Consider the following 7,047-nt stretch of genomic DNA (forward strand, 5'->3'; position numbering starts at 1 on the left):
ATCATGATGTGATTTTGCTTTGATCTTGCCTATTATCTAGGTGTGATAATGCTGTGAATTTGTCATTCAAGCCCTGATATTTTTCCCTCTACCATACTCTTCTTGCTTGAATTTCTACTGAAATATTTGGGAAAGGTGTGTTTCCTGATGTTTTTGCTAATAAAAGCTGTTAGGATTGAAAATAATATCGTTACCTAATTTGTCTCTCTTGTTCTTTGGCATAAAAGTATGCACAGCAATGCCAGGTGGGCATCCTATTGCAATATTAAGTTATGCATACTTTATCCAGATGAGGGCACTAGAGCAGGTGTTGAAATTGCCTTTTTGCCTTGACCACTTGGAAATGTCTACATTGCAGCATGTTCACTGCTGTTTACTCAATAAACAACAGTTTAGTCTTTTAGTTCATTGACCTTTTAGTACTTGATACTAACGTCTTCCTAGTACTTGGGTAAAAAAATGATCTCATGTAAGCTGAGAATTCCTACCAAGCCAGTAAGTTTCCCTCAAAAGCAACGTGACAGACAACTTTGAGCAGAAAAGCTAGTTTGGAGGTGGAAGGTATCTCACAATGAGTGTGACCAAACTCCGCTACGAACATATTCTCACGCCTAATCCATTTCCCCTGCTGTTGTCCTGAACGTTTTTAGAACAAGAAACGTCAGCCAAGAGAGTAGCAGTGTCGAAGCAAGCAATCCATAGCCTAGAAAGAATCCTGTTGCCAGTGCGCAGTGGAATGTTTCGGTCTAGCAAAATCTCTGAATGGTTTTGTGTGTTCCTTTCTAATGCATGTGAAGTTTGAGTTGCAAAGGTTTTCCTGGGGCGGGGTCATTGGATTACCCAGACTTTTTAATGCCCCTCCAGGCTCCAATTCTATGATATTTAATTAGAGGACTGAAAGGGAAGCTGAGCGTAACTATTATGTATTTGTCATGCTGTTCTGGGCAACTTGTTTGGGCAGTCATCCCAGCTGGCAAACATGACGGGAAGATTCTGCTGATGTCAATTGATCATGGGGTAATTGAACTCTGAGGAATGATATGTAGAAGTCCATAGTACCATGGCTGAGCCCTTTAAATTCCACTTCCCTTCTCAGTGAAACTGACAAAGTGCAGTTCTAAGACATTCTCCACCTCTCTAGTCCAGCGAATACTAGATATAATTCTATAAGGAGCTTGCAAGAGGAAGTATAGTAAGGAAGAGAGTGGCCGGGTCAAGCATGGCAGGCCTGTGCAGATATGCCCGAGGCACATGTGCATTTGTACAGAGCACAGAATAATGTGGGCTAGGCCCTCCTGATTGAAAGGCCATCATTGCTCTGTTAGGCCTCAACTGTGTTCCTGAAAACAGCTGCCAAACCTCAAACCGATACAGTTTGGGGGTGGTAGTGGCTATAAGGTATTTGGAATTCTCACCACATGACCTCCTTTTTACTAGCGCAGCCATGAGAGTAGGGTATTTAAAGGGGAAATGGAACAGGATGTTGGGTAGTTGCAGAGGCAATCTCTTTCACTTCAGAGTTGCAATGAAGAACAGAGGACTACAGGCCACTTCTTGCCTCTTGTCTTCCCCAACTGCTGCTTTTGGTTTGTTGGGTTTTTTTCCTGTAGCCACTGTAGAAACGGTTTGTAGTTGAAGTGCTTGGGGGGTTTGTGGGTTGCTTGATTTCTGCTGGAATGCTCTTTCAGGAGTTCAGATGACAAGGAGATAAATACATTTCCCAGACCCTAGCAGGGGGATGTGGTTTCAGCTAATGTGTTATTGGGCTTTCTGGCTCTGTTTGTTATGTAATGTATCTGTTTCTTCTGAGACCTCAGAGTTTTGTCAACAAGACAGTGGTGCGGTTAAGCAGATTGGTTCCTTAATTTGTATTTCTGGTCATCTTCTGTGTTTAACCTCTACCAGAGACTTTGTGTCATAACCCGCTTTGGAACTGTCTCTGAAACTCTTGTTCAAGCACAGATGGCCAAGTTACTGTATTTACTCGAAAGGACCCTGGATGTAAGATGACACCCCCCTCTCCCCAATGTTATATACTAAATCATTTTTTGCTGGACATAAATGAGACATATATGCAAATACAAGATTACACCTTCTTTCTCTTGTTGATGGCATACTGGTGGGGGGGGGGCTTGTCTTGTACTGGAGTAGATACTGTAGTTGCAGATGTGCTTTTCTCTGAGTTCCTATGCATGCTGCAGATAAAGATATTTTCCAAGCAGGCTTTTGTACCCAATACTTTTAAAACAAATAATTTAAGTTCTAGCTGTCTCTAGAATGATGCAAACCTATTGACTAAAAGCTGTATCTCTTCATATAACAGCCCATATAACCTACCAGTATATCTTCATATAGACCATTTTATCTGGGTTCAGTGAAGTGGGTTTTTCTTGCCCTGTGCTGCCTTCCTGTACATCCTGGATTTTCACTGGCTTTTCTCTGATATTTCCCAAACCTGCTTTGCTGTGAAGTCTTGGAAAAGGTTGCAGCAAAGCCTGGATAGCTGCTGTGGGGGGGGGGATGTTACCAGAACTGCTCTTTATTATAATGGGGAATTAGCTGTAGCAGTCTGTAACTTAAAATTAAGCGCGGATCATAACCTATGTATACGGAGGTCCCGATCCCAGACACTCTAGTGAAGAAGAGGCAGACTACAAATAAGTTCCAAACACGTGTATTTAGTGTGGCGTAAGCCTAAACTTGCACAAGCATACAAGAGAACATACAAGATCTAAGAAATACAGAGTAGGAAATACAGAGACGTTCGCATTAGCTGGTTCCCAACGATGATAGGGGGAATACTCACTTATCCTGGAGCGAAGCAGAGACACAGCAGCGAGGGTGGCCCAATGCCAGCACTGGGACCACAGACGGACAGCAAGGAAGTCTGGATAGGAATGGCCTAAGCACCGAGTGGTCTGAGAGACCAGCTTAAATACCCCAAAACGTACCCTGGGGCTGGTGCTGTACTTGGTGGTTCTCACAGATTAAAACAAAGGTTCTAATGGGTTACTGAATGGCTTGGATGGGCCACTTTGGTAATCAGATTGTGATAAGTGACACCTCAGGAAGAGGGGACAAAAGAGGGAGGGGGAAATCCGAGTGGGCTGAAAGGATGTTCCAGCGGACAGGGCTTGTCCTGATGTCATCAGCTCTGGAATGCGGAGGTTTCTTTGAGATGCATTCTCTAAGTGCTTGGGATGGTCGGCACTTAGTTCTTCTCCGGGGCGGCTCCTAAGATATGCAGAGCGGGGCGAGGTGCTCTCGCTGCGGACGTGGTGTGCCCGCTTCGCCGAAATGGCTTCCCAAAGCAGTCTTCTTCCCAGGGTCTTCTGGCTGCCTGAGAACATGGATGCCGGCTGGGCATAGCTGGGGCTGGATAGCAGGCTGCCCGGTAGCGGGGGCAAGCTCGGGGACCGGCCCGCGGGAGGCTCCAGGCGGGAACTGACCAGGGAGCGCCTAGCCAGGCTCGCTGGAGGTTTCCCCGGCAGGCGCCCAGCTGCTAGCAGCGGCTTGGGCCCATATGAGGCAGGCTTCCATGGAGGCAGGGGAAACAGCACACACAAAACACAGTCCAAAGCAGGGAACAGGCACGGTCCGTGGCAGATGGCAATGCAGGCACGGGGCACACTTGTAATAAAGTCCAAACACACACTGGGAAGTCCAGATACAGGTCAGGTCAGGGTTGCCCAGGAAAAGAGTCCTTTGTGCAGTTAACCACACATGGAGTCAGTAAACTGCACAGTCTATTGCAGCAGCAAGGTAATAAAACAGCAGACAGGAAACTGGCACGTGTACTAGAGCACACACGTGCAAAGCAGTCTTTGGTGCAGCAGTGAAACAGCAATGCAGGAAACTTTAACACAGTTCATGGCAGGCCTTAAAGCAGGGGAGGGGGCCTGCTTGGCAACAATTCCCCCCCTCGGAGACCCCGTGACGTCAGGCGCGTGGGTCTCCGAACTTGACTTCAAAGGCGAGGTGGTCGGCAATGTCCGGTGGTCGAGCTTCGAGCGGAAAAGGAGTGGGAAGGGAAGGGAGAGGAGGCGTCACTCAAAAATTTAGTTTGGAGAACCACCTAACCGAATAAGTGCAATTTAGATCAGCCAATGGGCTGCAGGTCTCTGGGTTCACACCAGGGGGTGTGCTAAGTGCAATCGTCAGAATAAATAGCAATAATTCATAAGTAATAGCAATTCATAGTGGTATAGGCAGCAATGAGCAATTCATGTATACAAGCAGCAATAATTCATATCTGTGTACATTGATCAATTCATACATGGGAATACTTCATACGTAATTCATGGTGGATTAAAAGCACTAAAAACCAGGAGCAATTCATATACATGGATTAATTCATAGGCATAGGATTAAAAGCAAAGGCAATTCATGGATACAATTCATGAATGTAAGAATAAAAGCAGGCTATTTCATAGGAGGTTAAAACAAAGCTCATAGGTGAGGGAACAACTCATATAAGGTGAAAAGTGCAAGTGAGGCATAGACCAATTCATAGAGGGTGGAGCAATTCATAGATGGTTAAAATCATAAATACATATATATATAGGATAAAAGCAATGATCTAGGGAGTTAAAACCAATTCATAGGGATAGCAGCAATAAAAGCAAGTGCGGGGAAACAATTCATGAGGGGTAAGCGGCGGAAGGGCTCATAGGGGCAGAAAAATAAACTTCGCAATTAAAAAGGCTAACTCATGCAGCCAGATTAAAACCAAATTCATACAGTCTAAAACCAATGTTTACATACCCAATAGAAGAGACAGCACAGGAGGGGTCTCAGTTAAAACCAAATTCATAGAGTTTAAAATCAGTAATTAGATAACCTTTAAAAGAGACCGTTCAGGAGTGGTCCCGGATAAAACCCAATTCATAAAATGATAAATAGGCTAGAATTACCTCGGCGGAGGGAGTCAGGTTAAAAAGGCAATTCCTAAGGTTAAAATCAAATTCATAGGGATAAAGTTAATAGGGGGTGATAAAAGGGTCCCAGTTCATGGGAAGATCATGGGCGCACTTGCAGTAAATAGAGGGGGGGGACTAGTTCGGGGCTAAATTCATGGGAGTAAAATTCATAAAAAGCAATGGCAAGAAATTCATAAGACCATAGAGCAACAAAGATCACAGATGGCTCAGTCCGCAGTACAGCTGCTAGACTGGGTTGCATATTTACAGAAACAAGCAAACTTAGTCCATGTGTCCCAAAACACACTTCCACCCCCCCTTGCTGTCTGCGTCAATCCGCAGAGCAGGGTCGGTGAGCGGCGAGAAGGGCTTCAGGCACACAGTTCTAGTCCTCATGGAGGTAGTGCCGCTGGCGGTCGTTCGTAGGCGGGCCGTGGGCTGGGAGGCAAAAGAATACGTCCCCCCCTAGTCCACAAGAGGGCCTCGGAGCGGTGTCCAGCAGCAAAGCGTCCATGGGGCCGGTTCAGGATCCGTACACATAATAACACATAAGCATAGTTCATAACAGCACAAGCAATAAAATAAACAAGGGCTAAAAATAGGGCGCCAAGAACAACCGTTAGGGCAGGAGGAGGTCGGGGTTGTAGCGATCCATGCGGTGGGACATCTGGAGTTGCTGGAGCTGTCGGCGGCTCCAACAGCCCAAATAAAGCAGTGAGGCACATAACAAAACTTGAAAGGCCAAAATAACGATGATCGGGTGCAGGGCCAAATTGTAAATTCCAGTGGCAGTGGGGCTCCAGCCAAAGAGGGTCTCCCACCACGAATGCTCGCTGGTGGTCTTAATCTGCTGGGCAAGATCCAAAATCTCCTTTCCGTTGTGGGACACAACCAACGCAGTGGTGTCCCCGTCCCTCTGGATGCTCTGGAGGGTGCGGTGGAGCTGGGGGTGGGTCAGGAGCTCGTGGATTAGCTCCAGACCGATGCCGAGGGAGATGGGCTTCACATGTCGATAGATGGAGGGTGCCACCAGGATCTCTTCTTGGGTCCAGACCGGTACCGTGTAGGTGAAGTCGCAGGCTGCCACCGAAGACATGTTGCAGAAGCATCGATTGACTCCCGGGATCACGGGCTTAAGCTGGAATGCGTTCAGGATCACAAAGTCGCAGGCCGTTCGCACGCAGGCACATCCTTTCCCAAGGTAGACCACAGCGGAGCTGTTCTCCCGGACGACCTCGAAAGAGCATTCGTTGAGGGCGTCAACTTGCGGGGCTACACAGGGATGATGCGGTGCGAAGGCTTGGTCTTGGCAAATGAAGCCGGTCTGGTCTCGATGCTGGCACCCTTGGAGGCTGACGAGCTGCCATCCGGTCGGGGTGAAGCGGGCCCAATGGTCGGGATGTCTGGCGTAGAGGACTTCGGTGTCGCTGACTTGGAGTCCCAGAGGCACAACTGGGTACACGTGGAATGACTCGTGCGCACTGGCCGTTAATAAAAATAATTTAAGCTCCTGGGTGGTCGGTGAGAATGAGGAATTTACAAGAGACCACCAGGATTCAAGCTCCAGTTCTATGGGTGACAATTTGGGCATAATCAATCTTTTAATTTCCAAGGGCAAGTGCCCGTCCGTGGCTTGCCGAATTAGCCCCATGGCCACAGCCTGATTTAATTGTTGGGCTTGCATACATGCCATGGCTATTGACACGTTGCGTTCAAAAGACTGTGTTCCTTTGAGCAGCAGAGAAAAATCTCTTTCAATTTGACTCTCCCAGTTAACTAAAATGGAGCTGATCTCGTGTTGCCCATTTGAAATGGAATTTAGGGACTGCACCACCGGTTTACCTAAGTCGGAGATGCTAGTCGTGACATGGGCAAACTTATTAGCGAGAGTCTCAATATTGACCGAATCCATGATTGCTAAGCCTCCGGCTGCAGGAGCAGTCCAGTCGGCGATGCTTCGTCTGGCACGCGAGAGAGAGGGAGAGGGATCGATCCACAGTTGTAGCCATGCATTCCAACCCTTGCTACCGGCCTCCAGATAGGGAGCGCACTGCGGCAGCCTCTGGGTTATATTTAGCTCAGCTAAGTCTATGCGGATCTCTTTTAAAGACATTTGCGGGCGGACTAG

This window comes from Eublepharis macularius, chromosome 4, assembly GCF_028583425.1.
Source record: "Eublepharis macularius isolate TG4126 chromosome 4, MPM_Emac_v1.0, whole genome shotgun sequence".
NCBI lineage: Eukaryota > Metazoa > Chordata > Lepidosauria > Squamata > Eublepharidae > Eublepharis > Eublepharis macularius.